Source organism: Anguilla rostrata, chromosome 5 (assembly GCF_018555375.3).
Source record: "Anguilla rostrata isolate EN2019 chromosome 5, ASM1855537v3, whole genome shotgun sequence".
NCBI classification, from domain to species: Eukaryota; Metazoa; Chordata; class Actinopteri; order Anguilliformes; family Anguillidae; genus Anguilla; species Anguilla rostrata.
In genome coordinates, this window is record NC_057937.1 from 4,651,717 (window position 1) to 4,670,434 (window position 18,718).

An 18,718-nucleotide genomic window follows, 5' to 3' on the forward strand; every position below is an offset into this window, starting at 1 on the left:
AAATATACTGTGCGACCTGAGAACGATCTACCGGGATTTATAGAAATCTACAAATCATAATCGATGATTATACATGTATTATACATACACCGCGACAATGTTAACTATCTCTGATCATTTCCCCCATTCTTGGCCTTAGGGTGATGCCCGGATGAAAAATCAAGCGTGTCAGACTTTTTGGACATCGTCCCTGCAGTTTGATCTGTGTTAGTGTTGAGATTTCAGAGTGATGAGAAGCGTAGCACGCGGGCAGTGTTGCCCGGCGCGCGGGTTTCGCGTCCAGTTAGGCAGCTTTAAAAAAAAAAAAAACGAATCACAGCCTCACAGGTGAAAACAATCAAAGGCACAGCCGGCGTTTTCGGGGTTAGTTTGAAAATGCACCCCGGGTCCGGCGAGCCACTGACTATGGCTCAAGAAACGAGTTTATGTATCTTATCGTAAAAATGGAAAAAGTTAGTTTAGACACCCCAGTCGACAATTTCGTCTGGTGGCTTTATTTATGGCCTGTGGACTGATTTTCAGAGGCGTCGGGTGGAGATATGTCTCTGGCCTGCAATAACTGCATACTAATCAAAACAATTGCACGGAGGAAGGTGACCATCACCATGGACTGACGAGACCGGACAGCAACTGCTGGAACAGAAACAGGACTGACCGCAGCTATCCTCCAAAGGTTACCACGACAGCTGCAAAAAAAGGACGCACCTGGAAATAGCGGCGACATTTTTGGTAAGTAGACTACATTTTAAATAAGTAAACCGAAAGCTAAGAACACACCCTATGCGGAGTACCGCAGTAGTTCGTGTTCCCTGTACTCAATCAGCGTTTGTCTCAGGCTTAATATCAAATGCAAAGTGTTCGTTTTTTATTCACGCTGCTTGCCAAGTTCAGCGATCATCAAAACCAATGTACAAAACTGTTTATGAAAGGTAAAAAGTAACACTTGCATATATATTTGTAAGTAAGAGTAACAAGCCGGGTCTGAACTTCTTTCCCAATGCTATCGCTCCCAATTCCGTCCAATTAAAGATTTCCCAGTCAGACAGCGGCGGGGAATGAAGGATGTTTCTGGGGGGAAAGTACTCTTGGTTTAGTTTAGAGTTAAAGTGATGTCCTCCAACAAGAAGCAATTATCTTTTTTAACCGAAGGCAGGACATCATTTACGGCAACGGGCCGTGGCTGACAGCTCATTAATCTTGAGCAGGCCGCGCTTGTCTGACAGATGCTGTTGGTGGGAAATGAAGAGACCGAGAGAGACGAGCTAAAATAATACGAATGCGTCTCCCCAGTGACAACAACGCTTATGCTCACAATATACCCGTACCTGGAGCTGCTACTTCAAAGTTTATTTATCAGGTGGAAATAGATGTTTTTTTCCCCTTATGAGCGATATTAAACACCGCTGTACTTGATCAAATTGACTTTTTTTCGACTTTTCTTTCTTGTTAGTTGCGAGGTGCAAAACTTTACAGATGCAAACGATTATTTTACTGAAAGCACAGCCATAAATTATTACTCACCGGTGGAGAAGAATAATATTTATCTTCTTGCAATGACACTTAAATATGTGAAGCCCCTTGTGGAATGCATTTGCTTGGTCTTCTTCCTTTTTTTCTTTTTCATTTTGGTCAGATAAATATTTCAGTGTTTCAGTGCTGTGCGGCCTGTGGAGTAGGTGCACCAATGTTATGGGTCACAGCTGGGTTGGTGTGCTCAGCGAGTAGGTGTAAGATAAACACAGCAAGTGTACACATGGTCGCTCTTCTGTTCCTCGCTCCCAGTGTGTCACACTGTGATTCAGTCCCACCGGGGGCCTTCGCTGTTGCATGAAGAAGTACTTTTTTTGGGGGTTTGTTTTTTTTTTTTTAAGTTGGATTAGTTTTGTATTTTTTTAAGCCACATTGCCCCACTGAGCGCCCAAATGTTTCCACCCCCACCTCTCCCCCCCCCCTCCTCCCTCATCCCAGGACTTCAGTGAGTTGTGTTTGAAGAAGAAATAATCGGGCTGAATCAAGTAAACAGCTGGCACAGATAGATGAACACGTGTTTGGTTTGATGTGGTTTCAGGAAACCGGTTCGGCAGGTTTTTTTGTTTTGATGATTGATAGCAGGTTTATCTGAGGTTTATAACAAGTGAGCGAGAACAAAGTGTGTTTTAATCCACAGTGCCTTTAGCGTGTGTGTGTGTTTGTGTGAGTGTGTGATTACTCTATTAGAATTCTCTCAGGGTCATATTTTGGTGACAGGCACGCCTGGGTTCTAGCAGGTGGCCTGTGCAAAAGGAGTGTACCTGGTTTGGCAGTTTCACGGTCTGCTATGAGCCCATTCGTATCCACATTGACTGCTGCGACGCAATAGGTGTGTGTTTCATTAAGACCATTCTCTTTTTAAAAAAATACTACTGGCTACAGTCATAAAGTTGCTGAAACTCCATTGGAGGCCTTCATTTGCCATCGCCATGAGTTACCACCGGAGTTCCACAGCTGTGCCTTGACCATGAATACAGAGCCCTCTGTCTGTGTCTAAGAGTGGGCGGAGTCTGGAGTCAGTGGGGTCTCCTGATTGGGTGAGATCCTGAGTGGGTGGGGAAATTAAGGACCCCAGACTTCATTACTAATGAGTTAAATGTTCTGCATATTACTGATCTGTTATTTATTTATTTAAAAAAAGAAAAAATAATCCACAGAATATTAATTTGTATTTAATGTGCAGTATTGTTTTTGAATGGCAAGCTACCAACTAGTATCAAAAACAGATACGGCATTATGATTGGAAGGTAATGGCATCATTGATCTGCTCTTAGAGAAACACATTGCTGCACTTCCCCCTCTCATTCTTTAAAGGCTGCTTATTGGTAGTGGGGGAAAAACAGAATTTGGATTTGGGAGAACGCCTCCCCCTGACAGAGACTTCCCTCAGCAGTTTATTTGTGGTTTCTAACGTTCATGTGCAGCCCTTCTGAGCGGCCTATGGGCTCCTGAATTTATGGCCTCCACGCGCGGGTACACACACACACAAACACGCACACTGATGACATCAGCAGCGAAGCCCTTTCAAGTCTTGGTTTTCTGAAATTGCTTCCAGCACCAGCTTTTAGGGATTGGGCGCCTTTCGTTGGTACCGGAGTTCGTCTTTTGGCCGATCTTCAAGCGCGTACTCGTGTTCTGGAAGCTTCTCCCTTTGCGAGACCCGTGGCAGATGGCCTCCGGTTTTATCAATGGAGAGAGACTCCTAACCACACATGTAAGTGTGCGTGCATGTGCATGTGCGTGCATGTGTGTGCGTGCATGTGAGCATGCGTGCATGTGAGTATGTGTGCATGCGTGTGAGCATATGTGTGTGCGTGCATGCGTGTAAGCAGCGTCCTGATGCACCATCTCTTCCAGGGTCCTTCCTTCCCATTTCAGTACAGGTTGCTGTGCAGGTGTTGTCAGGTAACTGAGTTTAAAAAAACATTCCAGCCAACATGCATTATTTCCTTGATTAAATTAAAAGTGCGAAATAAGCGTGTAAGAACAGCATGTGTGTTCTTGTGATGTTTACTTAAGTTCTTACACAAAAACGTCCTTTACAGTGAGTCCCCCTAGAGAAAGCAGTGGGGCAGCATTACCTGGTGAGAGTCGCCTGTAGATGTGGAAGCCAGATAGCATTCCCTGAGGCTTGTGTATGTTATTATCCAGCCTGTGGGATGGCTAATCAGCCCCTCTCTAATCAAATAACCTTAATTAATTTCACTCGCGCGTTATTGAAATGAGTTTGAGCTGAGTGACACAGACGCGTGATCGTACGCGTCACAGGAGAGACCGCTGGGTGTGTCCCGCCGCTCGTCAGCACAGTCTCCTCACACACAGAGCACTTCTTCATTTCCGCTCCGAAATAATCTCCCGGTTTCCCGACAGCGCGTGACGCGATCGCCGCTGCTCGGACCCACCGAACGGGGGACGTTTCCCGGTAAAGACAGAAGGAAAGGGCACGGAGGCTTTGCTTTAACGCTTGTCAAGGCAACGGACACAGAGGGAGTATTTATCTACTGCGGCTGAGCGCGCGCTGAGATTCGATTGCTTTCATTTATCACAGCAGGAGGGCAGCGTGGGAGTGTTTCAGTGATGGGCGAACTGACAGCACATCACGTGCGTTCACATTCTCACCGGCCAATCAGAAATTGGCATTTATTCACTGAGCCTGGCTGACCCGCAAATGGCAAACCGATCTCTCCACCCACTTAAATACAGACTTGGACTTAAACTAAGAAATATTTTGCCAGGAAAGGAAGTTGTTGAGCAGTGTTGGGCACAATGATACACAGCGGCATCGTGTACAAGATTTTAAAGGGGCACAATTAATTATCAGACAAAAGATTATTGCTGAGAGCATCAGGCTACGCATCGTTGACGGTGAAATGAGGCCCTCGGGTGCGTCTCTGGGTTCGAATGAGATTCCTCCCTCCCAGTATAGCTGTGGGCCAAACCCCTGGCACAGGCTGCCCCCCCCCCGTTCAGAGAGAACGTCGGACGTCAGGGTTCGGTTGGCGGCGTTGTGGTGCGCCCCCTTGGGACGTTGTCGGGGAGATTGTGGAAGTCAGGTCGGCGCGGTAACCACTGGCAGTCGGCCCTTGATCGCCCGGCCTGTTGTGCTGCCTGCCGCTGGCAGACCTCCGGGCTCGCGTCCCATGGGGCTTCTGAGCCTGACCGCTGGGGTTGAGTCTCTGATTCCAGGGATGCGCCCCGCTTCTTCAATGGTCAGTTCCCCTGGGTCGTGACGTCATCATGCAGGTGGGGCAGCAGTTGGATGCGCCAGCTCAGTCTCTGACCAATAGCAGTGCCGGCTGTAACTTGGTCGGTCCAATCAGATTTCAGGAAATGTTGCTGCTTCCCTTTCCGGATGCTTTAAGGGGACAGTGTTGGGGGGGGGGGGGGGGGAGAGTTAACCACTATCAGTGCTTCTTCCTCTCCTGTCCCTGCAACACATCGCCCCTCTCCCGTCACACACAGGCCAGACCCTTCCTCCCTTTCTTTATCTCCCACCCAAAGGAGAGGGGGGGGGGACCGAGGAGGGGTCCGAGAGGCACGCCCGTCTGTGGCCGCCGTCTGGCCCAGCTCCCAGCGAGCACTGTGACCGTCACCGCCTGGTACCTGCAGTGCCTGAGTGCGCTATCACTGACCCCCTTTCCAGTGTAAAGGGCATTAGCCTAATATGTGGAAAAGGTGAACCCAGTGCGGTCCCATTAATGACGTCCGGGCACTAATGGTCCGATTTCAAGTCTGATTTCAAGGGCGTAGGACCCAACTTGTGCTTATGAATGTACAGGCATTCGTTTATTTGTTGGTTGTGAAAAGCGACAAAAAAAAAACAAATTAGTGTAGAGCCAAGAGTAAGAGCAGCTGTCACAAACGGCTCTCTGCTTTCCTCAAAGTGAGATACAGGCCTTTGCCACTCTTTACTGGAGAACAGCTGTTCCCTTCAGGCTCTCTGCAAGCCTGTTAGCGACAGCACATATCTTTTGACTGTAAAAAAAAGAAAAGAAAACCATTGACCCCGGCGTTCCCTGCCCAGAGCAGTTACCGTTGGCAGAGCTCCGCGGCTAACGACAGCAATTTATTTAAACGAAACGGAGCCGTTATTACTGTTGAGTTGTTACCGTGGCGTCTGAGCGATTAAGCTGCTCTGAGGTGGCGGCCGCCACTGTCGCCGTCGGAGGAGGGAGGCGGACGAAATTCTCCCAAAACAACTTTTTTTTTCCCCGTCAAGGCCCAAGAAAACTAGCGGCTGAACTTCTGTGGCTGTTTGTGTGCGCCAAACTCAAACATAACCGTAGTCATGTTTAAAAAACAGTCGCCGTATAAATAGTTTGAGGCAATCTTAATGTTGTGAATGAACTTTTGTACCCTTACACAACTAAACACTTTTCTGCAAATGATGTTATCTTATGTTTAAGGTGTATATATAACGTGTTTATAGTTTCTTTTTAAAGTTTGTTTCCCTATTTCTAAAGGCCTTTGTTATTACTCTCAGTAGCGGTTTTGATTCGCGGATAACAGGAGCACCGTTTGCCAGCGCGAGATGTGAATCTGTTCTTTAATAGATTTTCCCATCCGTACTCTGGCCGTATTTTTTTTTTTATGGCGTCTGGCTGGCACCGCGAATATCGTCCGGCGAGTCTCCAGAGAAAAGAGCGCCGCGGCGAGACGCTTAGTGAGGAGTTTGTACTTCAACGCGAGATCTTCACGGTGATGAAATCCTTCACACTTAAGTGGGACGCCATTTTAAACTGCCGCCAGGCCCCCGGGCGTTACCATTTTTGGCGATCCAGAGCACTTCTGGACCTCCTGAAGTTAAAATGACCCCCCCCCCCCCCCCCATTTTGTGTGTTAAGGTGTTAAGGTTTAAACCTAAAGATTTTGGGGGGTGTCATCAAAAAATATGACGATGTGTTGCAAGGGTGTTTGTGTGGAAAGCTCCAGAGAAGGTTGAGCTGCGGTTGAGTTTTTGGAGAACATTTGGTGAAGTCAAACTCTGCAGGCTTGTTTGTTTTTTTGTGTGTGTTGACATTGATAATTGACTTCAGAACCTCAAGCGAGCATTTCTTCAGTCAGGAGAGAGCTCTCTGGCTCTTTTTGCGTACACAATATTGTGTCATAGAGGCACAGCTGTAAGGTACACTCCCTCCTTCCTGGTGTGTGTGTTTGTGTGTGTGTGTGTTTGTGAGGGGGAGGGGGGAGGGTGGGGGGGTGGGAGGATTAAGGGATTAAGACCGCCCCTTCAAAATTAGCAATCAGCTGAACATGAAAAAAAAAGGAGTAACAAGGAGTTCAAGATGAGGGTGTTCTTTTGAAGCTCAGAGCCTGCCAAATGTAGCATATTGCATTTCATTAAATTATGATGTATTTGCAAATCTTCCAGAAGTAAAATTAGCAGTGCAGTCGGTAGTCACACAGACTACTGGGAGTTTACCTCATGCACTTGTTATTGGGGGGTTCAGGCCTGGTGTTTGCTCTGTTTGCTCTTTTTGCTCTTGTCTCTCGCCTTGCTACCCTTTGAAGCGTCTTTGTGATAGTTTTCTGTAAAAAGCGCTATGCAAATAAAATTTAAGTGGGGAAAAAAAAAATTTAATTAACATGTGGCCTGGTAGCATTGCACACACTGTACTCCACAGATTGCAAGTTGTTGTTTTTTTCCAAGGTGTTGCCAATAATTTCCCACAAAAGCAGCACTTATTATTACAGTGCTAATCATTCTAACACACGGCCAAAACAGAAATAAACGTGCAGCCTTAGCTTATTTTTAATAGGAGCCAGAAATATGTTTTTAGAGTGAATGCAGTTTAAAAAAAACAAAAAAACAATGTCACCCTTGTGATGATTTAAAGAGCGGTTGTTAAGGGGGCAGGGAGAATTGCTTGAGGGTTGAAGGCGAACCTGAGCGATGCCTCCCTCACCGCCGAACCGCTTTTGTGGCGATCGCCGCCGATGCGCTGGGACAAAAGGGCCCCAGTTTCAGCCCCTAGGAGAAGCCGAAACAGACGGGCCCTTTGTCTTCGGGAGCTCGGCGGAGCTTGGCGGAGCTCGATAGCACGATAGCGCGCACACCTTGATCGCCCCAGCGGATGAGATCCGACACGTTTGATATCGTCGGCGCGGGCCTCTGCCAGCTGCTATTTTAAACCACCCCCCGGGGTTGGGGGAGGGGGGGGCAGTTCTGCCGTACAGAGGCTCTTTTGATACCTGCTATCTATTTTTAGCCAGACTGAGCATCGTTTTTTTTTTTTTTTCTTCTACAGGCTTTTTTTTTTTTTTTTTACCTGGTGTTGCTATGACCGCTTTTATCTGATTGGTCCAATTGGAAATTGCGGTTATTAAGACGCGTGTCAGCGCTGTGAAATGGTCTCGTGTGTCGTCTCTCGTCAGTTTTCCACGCCAGGCCTTCGTCCAGTCACGGGTGTTTGAGCGCTGAACGAGGCAGGGCGTGGCAGAGCCTGCACTGACTCTGGAGGCTTCGACTGGATGTTCGTAGGTGTCGCTGTAAAACTTTTTGGATTTGCTTCTAATCGTTATTAGCTGTGGATATTATGAGATCACTATTCACTAAGCATATAATTATTAGTGATGGATGCCTTTATTAACTTTATTAGCTGTGGGTATTTTCATGATCAGTATTAGCTAAGCATATCATTAGTAGTGGTGGATAAATTTCTTAACATTATTTGCTGTGGGAATTGTTGTAAGCATTATAAACTGTGGGAATTGTTATGAACATAATTAGTTGCGGATATTATCATGATCATAATTATCTATGGATATCGTTTGGGGAAAGTACGAAAAATAATTCAGTGCAGGTAGGTATGTGCCCCTGTCCACCCCCACCCCTATAACTTTTCCACTTCAGGAGGAGGGAAAACAAACACTGTGACAACGCTATGCTGTTAGATACAGAGGAGCTTATCTGTGTTTATAGTACCTGTGTACAACTGGTGAGAGAAAATGCTTCAAAGGAACCATAAGCAAGTTGCACGTGTGCGTGTGTGTGTGCGTGTGTGTGTATGTGCGTGTGTGTGTACAGAGTCAGACAGAGAAAGAGAGAGGCAGAGACAGAGAGAGAGAGATCAGGGGTGTGGTATTAAAAATATTGTCGCCGCAGAATAAGCCTATTAAAAAAGTCTACTGCAATGGCTCTGTGGTTTCAGTGGAAAAGAAGTGACTGTTAAAGAGAAGTGAAATGCGCAGTGGGTGGGTGTGTGCTGTATAAACAGGGACGGCCCAAGATAGACGTGTGCCACAAAGATAGACGTGTGCCACAAAGATAGACGTGTGCCACAAAGATAGACGTGTGCTGCGCTGAACATTAGCAAATCAGAGAAAATGGGTGTGCCCGCTACAATCGGGCTATCTGTTAACTAAACACAGAGCACGCCTTGCTGGGTAATGATTTAAGCAAACGGAGGGAGAAGTAAAAAAAAAAAAAAAAAAAAGCCTTATACCGTGTTTTCATTCCAGTCAGGACAAAAATAATCTGTTATAATAAACTTAAATAATAAGTGCTTAATGTCTGTGAAGTGTATATTTGTGAAATTTTTTTTTGGACAGGAAAATATTTTGAGTTATTAATTCTCCCCTGGCAGAAGACTTCAGAGCACTGGACCCAGAGGCGGACTCTGATACAGACAAAGAAATTTCCCGTAAATATTTGATCAAAGGAATTGGACTGAATTGAAAATTCGAGCATCAGGGACATTTGCGTGAGCCTGTGTGTTTGAACTTTGTGTTATTTTCGAAGTCACAAAAAATTGAACTTTTTAAATTTATTTAAAGAGCGACTTTAAGGGCCGTGTCTGTTGTGGGCGGAGTTTTAGCACAGGGGCAGGACTCTCTCTCTGTGTCCCGACTCTGACTGCAGGCCTGGTGGGACGGGCATCCCGTACAGAGGCCGGGAGAGGGGGCCTGTGGTCCCCCCAGAGTGGGTGGGGTGGGGGGTGGGGCGGGGGAGTCAGAACTAAATTTGTCAGCACAAACTGCGTTGCTGTGGCAAGGGTGGTTATGACGCTGCTAGCATCTGCAAAATGCATTGGAGTTTACAATACCCATACTTAACCTCTTTCAGGACACGCACATGCACACACACACACACTCACCCACACACACACAAACATATTACACACACACACTCGCCCACACAAGCACACACGCACACACATTACACACACACATATTACACACACTCACTCACACACACACACTCGCCCACACACGCACACACACATTACACACACACTCACTCAGACACACACACACTTACTCACGCATGCACGCACACTCACACACATTACACACACACACTCACTCACACACGCATGCACACTCACCCACATACACACACCCACTCACACACACACACACACACACACTTACTCACACATGCACGCACACACACTCACCCACACGCTCACACACATTGCACGCACACTCACCCACATACACACCCCCACACACATATAATCATACAGACATGCATGCACACACATAATCACTCAACCGCACACAGGCTTTTATATAGACACAGGCACAGACACACATGCAAAACTCTCTCTCTCTCTTCCCCCTCTCCCTCCCTCCCTCTCTCTGTTTTGTTCCACAGCCTCCCGTTCATGTAATTTCCATCTCTGGAGTGTTGCTGCTGTTCACGGCTGTCTCTCTGCAGAGGGCCATGCACACGTCTCGCTGTGCATTCAGCCCAGCTCTGCATACGGCTCTGGGAGATTAAAAGCAGTTCCTCACACTGGGATGCACTGCAGGTCTCTTTAATGCTGCAACAGATCCCAGGCGCTCCAGTTTCTGTCGGTCTTACAACAGCCCTTCTGCTGCTGCCTCTGAGCAAATAGCTCTCATACTGCATAAACCCTATTTTGAAAGGGGGTCCCCCCTTTCTCACCTTGAAAAAGGGGCTCATCAGGCCAATCCACCCCCCTCCCCCCCCCCCACCGGCACCTTGCCCCCTAGGACAGCACAGGTCTGTTCGGTGACACACCCACCTGTGCGTTTCGCTACACTTTGGGGGGGACGCTGCAGATCGAGCCGTGTCGACCATTTTGTAGCCCCTGCTGATAATTTGCGGCCTGTAGTCCTTCTGCAACCACAGAGCATTTGAACTTTTTTCCCTTAGCTTAATTTTTCCCTCAATCTGAGAGGAATGACATCACAGCGGTGTGGGTTCTCAGCCGCAGTGCTGTGACTGTGCCTGATATTAATAAGATCACACTGCCGCTCACTTTTGGCAGAAAGGGGCTTTTGCAGACATCCTGGTGCTGGAACATGTCTCTGGCTCTCCATAAAAACAATAAATACATTTTTAAAAAAACCCCGCTCCTAGTCTGGGCCCTTCACAGAACACGAGTGTCCCTGACCTCTGACCTCTAGCTGAGAATTATGGGCCGTCCAGGACCACCCAAAGACCCGAAGGCCAGGCGTGGCCATGATCAACAAACGGTATCAGGCTCCGTTCCCGTCTGATTACTGAGGAGGCATCTGGGCGCCAGCACATTATAGGCTGGCAAACATTTAAGGAATGCTGGGTAATGGTGGGGTGACCCATCTCCACGGAGACCGCGGCTGGTGTTCTGACTCACTGTCGGGCCCCAAGTCAGGCCCCCCCCCCCCGGGGGTCAAAAGGTCATCAGTGGGGCAGAGATAAGAGCATGTTTGGCCAGCACAGACACACACAAGATTACAGACCCAGAGGGTTTCGTTTTTAAATTCTGTTAACGTTTGAAGATTTTAAAGTTTACGCTTTTGTTAACATGCCACACTCTCCTTCTGATATGTGTCCACTGCAAAAGAACAACTGTGTAGCACCTCGTCTACCAAAGCCCAAAAAACACAAACAAAGAATTTATGGCCGAACTATCACAGTTTAAAATAATTAAACAGATCATTGCAGAGCATTCTAGGGATTCTTCAGGATGATTGAAGACTAGCTATCAGTCCTCAGGGTTCGTGGAGTGCTCTTACAAATATGTGTGAATAAATGTCAGAGTTTAAAATGTAGCCGCCTCTCACTGTTCTTTTTGTTTCAGTATAGATTAAATGTAAGGCAGTACCTTTGTACACATGCATCCTCTCAAAAGCAACAGACGTGCTATCACTTTTTTTGCCACAATTTCGTTTTTACAAATACTTTGTTGAGCATGTTTTGTTTATTGAGTGGTTCAAGAAGAATGCTTGCGTTGTTTAACGTTGCGCTCGAGGATTGCGAATCGCGAGCTTTGCCTATCAGCTCCGGTGTGGTGACACAGAGGGTTCTCCGTCAGAGTTTGTGAGGAGAGAAGTCTCCTTCTATAGCGAAACCACAGACTCTCTTTACAGTTCCTCTGCTCCCTGCACGGAGTTCCTTCATCCCGACTGCCTGTAACTGCGCCGAATTATGATTAATTAGTGGTCGGAAAAAAATAATAAAATAGAGACCGAGTGGCTTTTCTGAAAATCGTACTGTACGTTTCCACTGAGAGGGAAAACAGAATGGCGTGAGTTGCAGAAACACAGCGCTGCTACGTTCGGTGCATTCGGGTCTGAATGTCGTCCAGCGTCGTATGGAACATTCCATATGGAAGGAAAGCTGACATGTATAAACACACGCGCGCACACACACACGTATTCGTTCTGGCTAGTGCCACGGCAAGGTCAGACAGAATAAATCTGGTTGTCCGACTGAGGCATAATTGTTTAATTTCAAATCCAGTGTGCTGGAGTTATGGAGCCAAGGCAACAAAAATTGTGTCTCTGTCCCTGTACAGGCCAATAAAGCCCATAAACATCTGAACATAAACCTTGTGATATTTTTCAAGGTAGTGTTTTACCTACTTTCTGTAATTTTGACGCTTTATTTTTAGGTAGTGGGTATTTTTAGGCAGTGGTTGAGCGAAGCCTTGTTTTTTCCATTGCGTAAAATGTACCACTGGGGAAATATTTGTTTTGAAGTCTGCCCCAGCGCTTGGACTGCATTCTTTAAATACCCTGTCGAAGATCTGTCTGTTGTGACAGGGGGTACATTTGAAATGCGAGGTTCCACTCTACTCCCTGCAATCCTAGTAGCCAATTTCACCGAGTGACAAAATGGGGGAACGGTCCTGCTGGCCCTGAGGGGGAGCGTTCGAACCCTGGACTCGAGGAGCAGGTTTATTTAACCTACTGTTCCAGGTATGCTCTCCTCAGATGTGATAAACAGTAGATACTTTTTAAAAAATGTAAACGGGGCCCATGGCCGCCTCGGTAGCGACGCTCGCTGTGTAAACACACGCACAGCACATTTGCATGCGGACCCTCGCAGATGAAACGAGCGAGCTTTCTCGTGTTTATCGCCGACGCTGGTTTCGTACGAAGGCGCGGCCCTCTCGTCCTCCTGACAGGACACAGACGCCCGGGGGGGGGAGGAGAGAGAGAGAGGGGGCCGGCAGTCAGACAGGGCGACCCAGTCTGCAGGAGCATCGACGGGGAAAAGAGAGTCCTGCCAGGTCTTCAGCCTCGTCGTCAGAATCCGATCAAATCAGTGTTATTTGTACGCCATCTTTTTTTTTTTTTTTACAAAGGCGCTTTATGGAGCAACTGCAGGGAAAAACTGGATAAAAACCAGGCCTGAACCACCCAGAAAGCAAGCAAGTGAGGTTTATAATAAAAAAAAACTCCCCCATGAGAAGAAATCTTGGGTGGATTTCTTACTATTGGTGAGTTTTCTCTCCTTAGAGAGAGCAGTCCTGTGCACCTATAGATGGTCCTTACAAAGAGCTCACCTGTGCACCTATAGGCACTAAGGCCTATAGCCTACAGAGAGCAGCCCTGTGCACCTATAGCTGCTCCTTACAAAGAGCTCACCTGTGCACCTATAGCTGCTCCTTACAAAGAGCTCACCTGTGCACCTATAGCTGCTAAGGCCTATAGTCTACAGAGAGCAGTGACTGCCTGTAGTCTACAGAGAGCAGCCCTGGGTACCGATGACTGCTCCTTACTGAGAGCGATCCTTAGCGTTGTTTCTTTAGCGAAAACAATGCTGAAAGGTTAGCAGTGGTGTGCTCTGTGCTACGAGTAAACAGGACAGGCAGTTCAGACGGTGAAAATGAGCAAACAGAGGGAAGGTGTGTCTCGGAACAAGCTCGCGAGGTCGGTGGAGAGCGCTTCTCTGTTCCTAAACGGGTTCGCCTGGAAGGTTTGTTCTGTCGTGTGTCACCAACCTGCCTCCCCAAAGCCCAAAAAACTGCCCGGTCTCACATAAAGTCTCTCTGTGTCTGGGATTCCCTATATTTACCGGATTTATGGATTTTTTTTTGGGGGGGGGGGCTGTTTACCTTCAGTTTTATTGGCAAACAGGGTTCCCAGTGTCCATTGGCCACGGTTGTGAAATCACGGTAAAATGTCCAGTGTTAATTCAGCTCTAAACAGAGTACATTTGAGTCCAACCTGGGACCACAAGAGTTTATTTAGCTCATTTTATCGCGATGGGGCTGAATTTGTGTGACGCAGATACAGTACATTGGAAATGTTACTTTTCAGGAGTTTGGAAGATGTTGGAGCAATTTAGAGCCTGCTCTTGCCTAGATTTGTCACCAGTGAAGATTATGTATTTTATCATCTGCGTTCCAAATGAATCTGGTTCTGATACATCATAACGCATGTATACATTCGAAATTAATAAGCCGTTATTAACCGGAACACCGACCGGGCAGAGATTTTCAGTCTCAGAGGTTTTAATTGTGGAGAGGGTGACGCTGACCCACCCACTTCCCGCTCCCTGATAGTGTTTCCGGATAAGACCAGGCCTAAGAGAAGTACAGCTTTGTGCCTCGTCACCTGTTACACGGTGTTTATCTTTCCGATTAAGCGCTGTTCGTTTATCAGGGAGTGCACCGAGACGAAAAAGAGACTCTCGCTTTCTGCCCTCCGGATCTAGAAAAATAATAAACAAAAAAAAAGCCCCCCCCCCCCCCCCGTTTTACCTTGAGAGCCGGGCCATTAAGCCTGGCCTTGAACAAGGGGGGGGGGCTCAGTGTGTTCGAGCCCCAAAACGCAAGGCTAGCAGGGAATTTATTACAGGCTTTTAGCTTACACATCTTTTTACACAGCATTTACACTGCATCCATTTATACAGCTGGGTATATACTGAAGCAATGCAGGTTAATTACCTTGCTCAAGGGTACAATGGCAGTGTCCTACCCTGGGGGACAAATTGGTAAAAAAAAAAAAAAAATTTTTTATTTTTTCAATGCACCGAGAGGTTAAAACTGCTTGTGTTGCAAGATCGGTTTTAAATTGCACTCATCCCGTTGTTTACGTTAACTGTCTTTTAAATTTTTTTTTTGCTTTCTTACATCGCGATTAAAGTGCCGTGCGATCATTAATCTGGCCGCAGAACAGAAGGGACCGTCTCTGGCAGATCTCTGAGAGAGCTCAGGAGCTCTGTAGCGCATTCATCTAACGGCATCAGCTTTTCCGCTCGCTGAACGCCGACCTTAAATATTTACAGCACTTGGCAGTGCCCGAGCCCAGGTATCTGGGACTTTACCCAGAGCGCTCCTGTCCCGCAGGGCCCTGGAAGCTTCTCTTCGATGAGAAGAATGCAGCCTTATTCACGACAGTAGCCAGCAAGACATGGATGTGGCCTGTGGAACATTTTGCCTGCTTTGGGTGTCCAGGATAAAAGATGCCCTGCTTTTAATTTTGCGAACGGATTCTCAAAAATTCATAGAAAAAGGATTTGTGCATTGTGTTATTCGCACACTGGCTGCTGTCAGCGATTATGTTTTTCATTTCTGTCTGCATAACCGTTTTTGAATTATGAAAGCTTGTACCCCAGTCATTTTTATCATGAAATCCTTTATTGTCTCTAAAGGTTTGTCTGCACAGGAAGCGGTGAGGTGGAAGTAGGGTGTGCCAACAGCCCGTTCCTTCACAAATGGGACAAAGCATTATCTGTGTGCATTTTCGTTTTTTTTGCGCTAGTTGTATCTGGCAGGCACTAGTCATTCTCCGCTTAACCCTTTGAAGATGAGGTTTTTTGGAATGTTTTTTTTTTCTTTCAGTCGGTGTTCTAGAACTCTATTGTTTTCCACTACCAGCAGTGATTGTTACATCAGCATTAGAACGTTCAGTTAATGAAACATTCTGATCACGTATTTGTGATCTCACAATTTGAAGGGTTAAATATACCCATGGGGCCTATCCTTCGGTCTCGGCTCATGCCAGCCCTCCTCTTCGATCCCGTTAGAATCCTGCTGCTCCAGTCGTTTACTGGGACTGTCTGGGCACGTGCAGTCCCTCCTCTGCCACAGCTCTAAAAACTCACCTTTGACCTTTGTCTCCATTGGCGTCCTGGTAGGGACGGAGACTAAAGGACTTCTAATTGGCTGATGCAGGCTAACCCGAACTGGAAAGTGCCCCACGAGCCCATCAGTGGTCTTGGTCACAAAGCCACGCTTAATCAGATTTGTTAAACCCCCAACACTTGTCTTTAAGGCAATTAATCCAGTTTACTTCTCAGCAACCATAATAAACTGCCAAAATTTGAAACCACCTCTGCGAGTCAGCATTTTATTTTACTTTCCCAGTGTTTTTTTTTCTTTCTTCCCCCAGACACGTTTGACTCTGAAGCCTTTTGATTTTCCTCACCAGGTGTAATGAGTCTCGTCCCACCGGGGTCTGAACTGGCTCTGCAGTTAGAGAGAGAGCAGAGAATGTAATGAGATAAATGTCTGAGCACAAACAGGCTTTTAGTGATCATTATGGGATTATGGTTCCACTAGACATTCAGGCTATTAGATTGTGGGGGTTTGGCACTAGGTGTTTAGATTTGCTTGATGTCTGGGCATTGACACGGTATCTGTGATTTGATTGATGTCAGCACGATGGAACTGCGTGGATTGGATGTGTGTTAGTGAACGTTGGTGCAGAGAATTTCAATTGACAGATTCTGAGATGTTGGTACAGAGATTGAGTCGGTTGATGTTGATGTGTGTGTGTGCAGGGTGTCTCAGCTGTATTGTCATTAAGTGCTGGGTTACTAATGCCTGACTCTGCGAGGGAATAGAGGTGTCTGCTCGCTTACTAATGCCTGAATCTGAGAGGGAATTAAGATGTCTGAGCTGGGATACTAATGCCTGATTCTGAGCGGGAATAATGACGTCTGTGCTCGGTTACTAATGCCTGACTCTGAGAGTGAATAAAGGTGTCTGTGTTCAATTGCTAATTCCTGATTCTCAGAGGGAAGAAAGATGTCTGCTCGCATACTAATGCCTGATTCTGAAAAGGAATAAAGATGTCAATGCTTAGTTACTTATTCCTGATTTTGAGAGGGAATTAAGATGTCAGTGCTCGGTTACTAATGCCTGATTCTGAGAGGGAATTTAAATGTCTGTGCTCGTTTATGAATGCCTGATTCTGGGAGGGAATTAAGATGTCTGTGCTGAGTTACTAATGCCTGATTCTGGGAGGGAATAAAGATGTCTGTGCTGAGTTACTAATGCCTGATTCTGGGAGGGAATTAAGATGTCTGTGCTGAGTTACTAATGCCTGATTCTGGGAGGGAATTAAGATGTCAGTGCTCGCTTACGAATGCCTGATTCTGAGAGGGAATAAAGGTGTCTGTGCTCAATTGCTAATGCCTGGAAGAGCCACTAAAGGCGCTCCTGCCCTGTTTCGGGCTAGCGCTGTGCTAAGAGGGTAATCGTATCGCTGTCAGCGGGCTGGGTTTCGCACCCCGGTGTTAAAGGAGCGCGGTTCTGGAGAAAGATGTGTATTACTGCGGTCCTGACAGGGCCATTGAGCCGAGCTGTGTGTCGCCTACCAGAGTCCCTCCTCTGATTGGCCACCCCCCCCCCCCCCCGGCATTCCGAGCGCACGGCGGGAATGCGGGAAGCGGCGCTTTTCTCCCGGCGCAGCGGGAACGCCGATGGAGAGGTGCGATATCGGCCCGCTCAGCCGCTGCGGATTTAGGGATTAAGGGCCCGGGATGAAGCAGCGGTTTTAGCTCCCTGCGCGGATAAACGGGCGGGGGCGGGGGGGGGGGGGCTGGGGGGGGGGGGGGGGGGCTGGGGGGTGGAGGAGGAGGAGGGATTGTCCCCAGCACTAATGTGAGAAGCAGGAGAACGGACTGTGTGATTCAGGGATGGATGCTGTGGCTCCTGCCCCCAGACACACGCGATTCCTCAATAACTCGGCAAATCTTAAATGAATCAGTAAATGAATGAAGACGTGCTCTCCACTGTATTGCTGTTGTCACTCTCTCTCTCACGCACACACAGACACAGACACACACACTCTCTCTCTCACACACACGCACACGCACACACAGACACACACACACACAGGTGGTGCAGTTGGTGTTCAGGCTGCCAGCTGGAGAGTGAGTGAGCGTTTGACCCCGCGCCCCCCCCCCCACCCCGTCCTTCTCCCCCAGGCCCTGTCGTTGGCAGAGTCTCTCTCTGAGTTCTAATTCACTTTAGCTCAGCGATTCGCTGACATCTCCCGCTGCTCAGCCAGGGCCATCTGCTTCCCCATTGGTTGTGCGGGGGACGTGAGACTCGGGTTAAAGCGCAGCGTTACGGGGACCGGGGACGGCCCCCCTGCTCCATCCGTACCCCCAGTTTTCGCTGGGGTACGGGGAGGGGGGGGGTGGGTTTGGAGTGCGGCTTGGTCTGTTAATCCGCAGGCTAAACAAACTGAGACCCGGCCCCTCCGCTGTGATCCGGGTTCGGGGGACACGAGTCACGGCCGGCCGCTGGCGGGCAAACAATCCGGCCGGGCCCAGCGCTGTGCCGAGGGGCACGCCCAGCCCCCCGGCCGGCCTGAGAACCCGCGCGGCGGGACAATGCGCCGGGGCTCTTCATGAACCCCTCGAACGCTCCCTGACCCCTCGTCCCGGGCCCCTCTCCGCCCGCGCTCTGTTTGCTCAGCGAGACGAGGGGCTCCAAGACGAGGGGCCCCTCTGGTGAATGCCGTCTCCCCAGGAGAGAGCGAGGGAGCGAGAGAGGGAGGGAGAATGAGAGAGGGAGAGTGAGAATGAGACAGAGGGAGAGAGCGAGAGAGAACGAGAGAGAGAGAGAGAGAGAGAGGGAGCAGGCGGGCAGGGCGGGGGGGGCCTCATGTTTGCCGTCCGCTGAGCTCAAGTACCAGGGATACCAAACACATTCTAGCCAGCTAGTGCTGCTTTCAATGGAAAAGGCATTTGAGTTTTTACATGAATGTG

General features: G+C 48.0%; 1 protein-coding gene across 3 annotated transcripts in view; it reads left to right on the plus strand.

Annotated features, from left to right (window-relative positions):
* The first annotated feature begins 293 nt into the window (after window positions 1–293).
* The window catches only part of LOC135254493 (uncharacterized), a 71,888-nt gene continuing 53,463 nt past the window's right edge, over window positions 294–18,718 (plus strand). For 2 of the 3 annotated variants that reach the window (XM_064334687.1, XM_064334688.1), the window contains exon 1: window positions 294–729. The gene's annotated coding sequence lies outside the window, so the exon portion shown is untranslated. The remainder of the gene's footprint in view (window positions 730–18,718) is intronic. The other variant, XM_064334695.1, reaches the window with a different exon arrangement.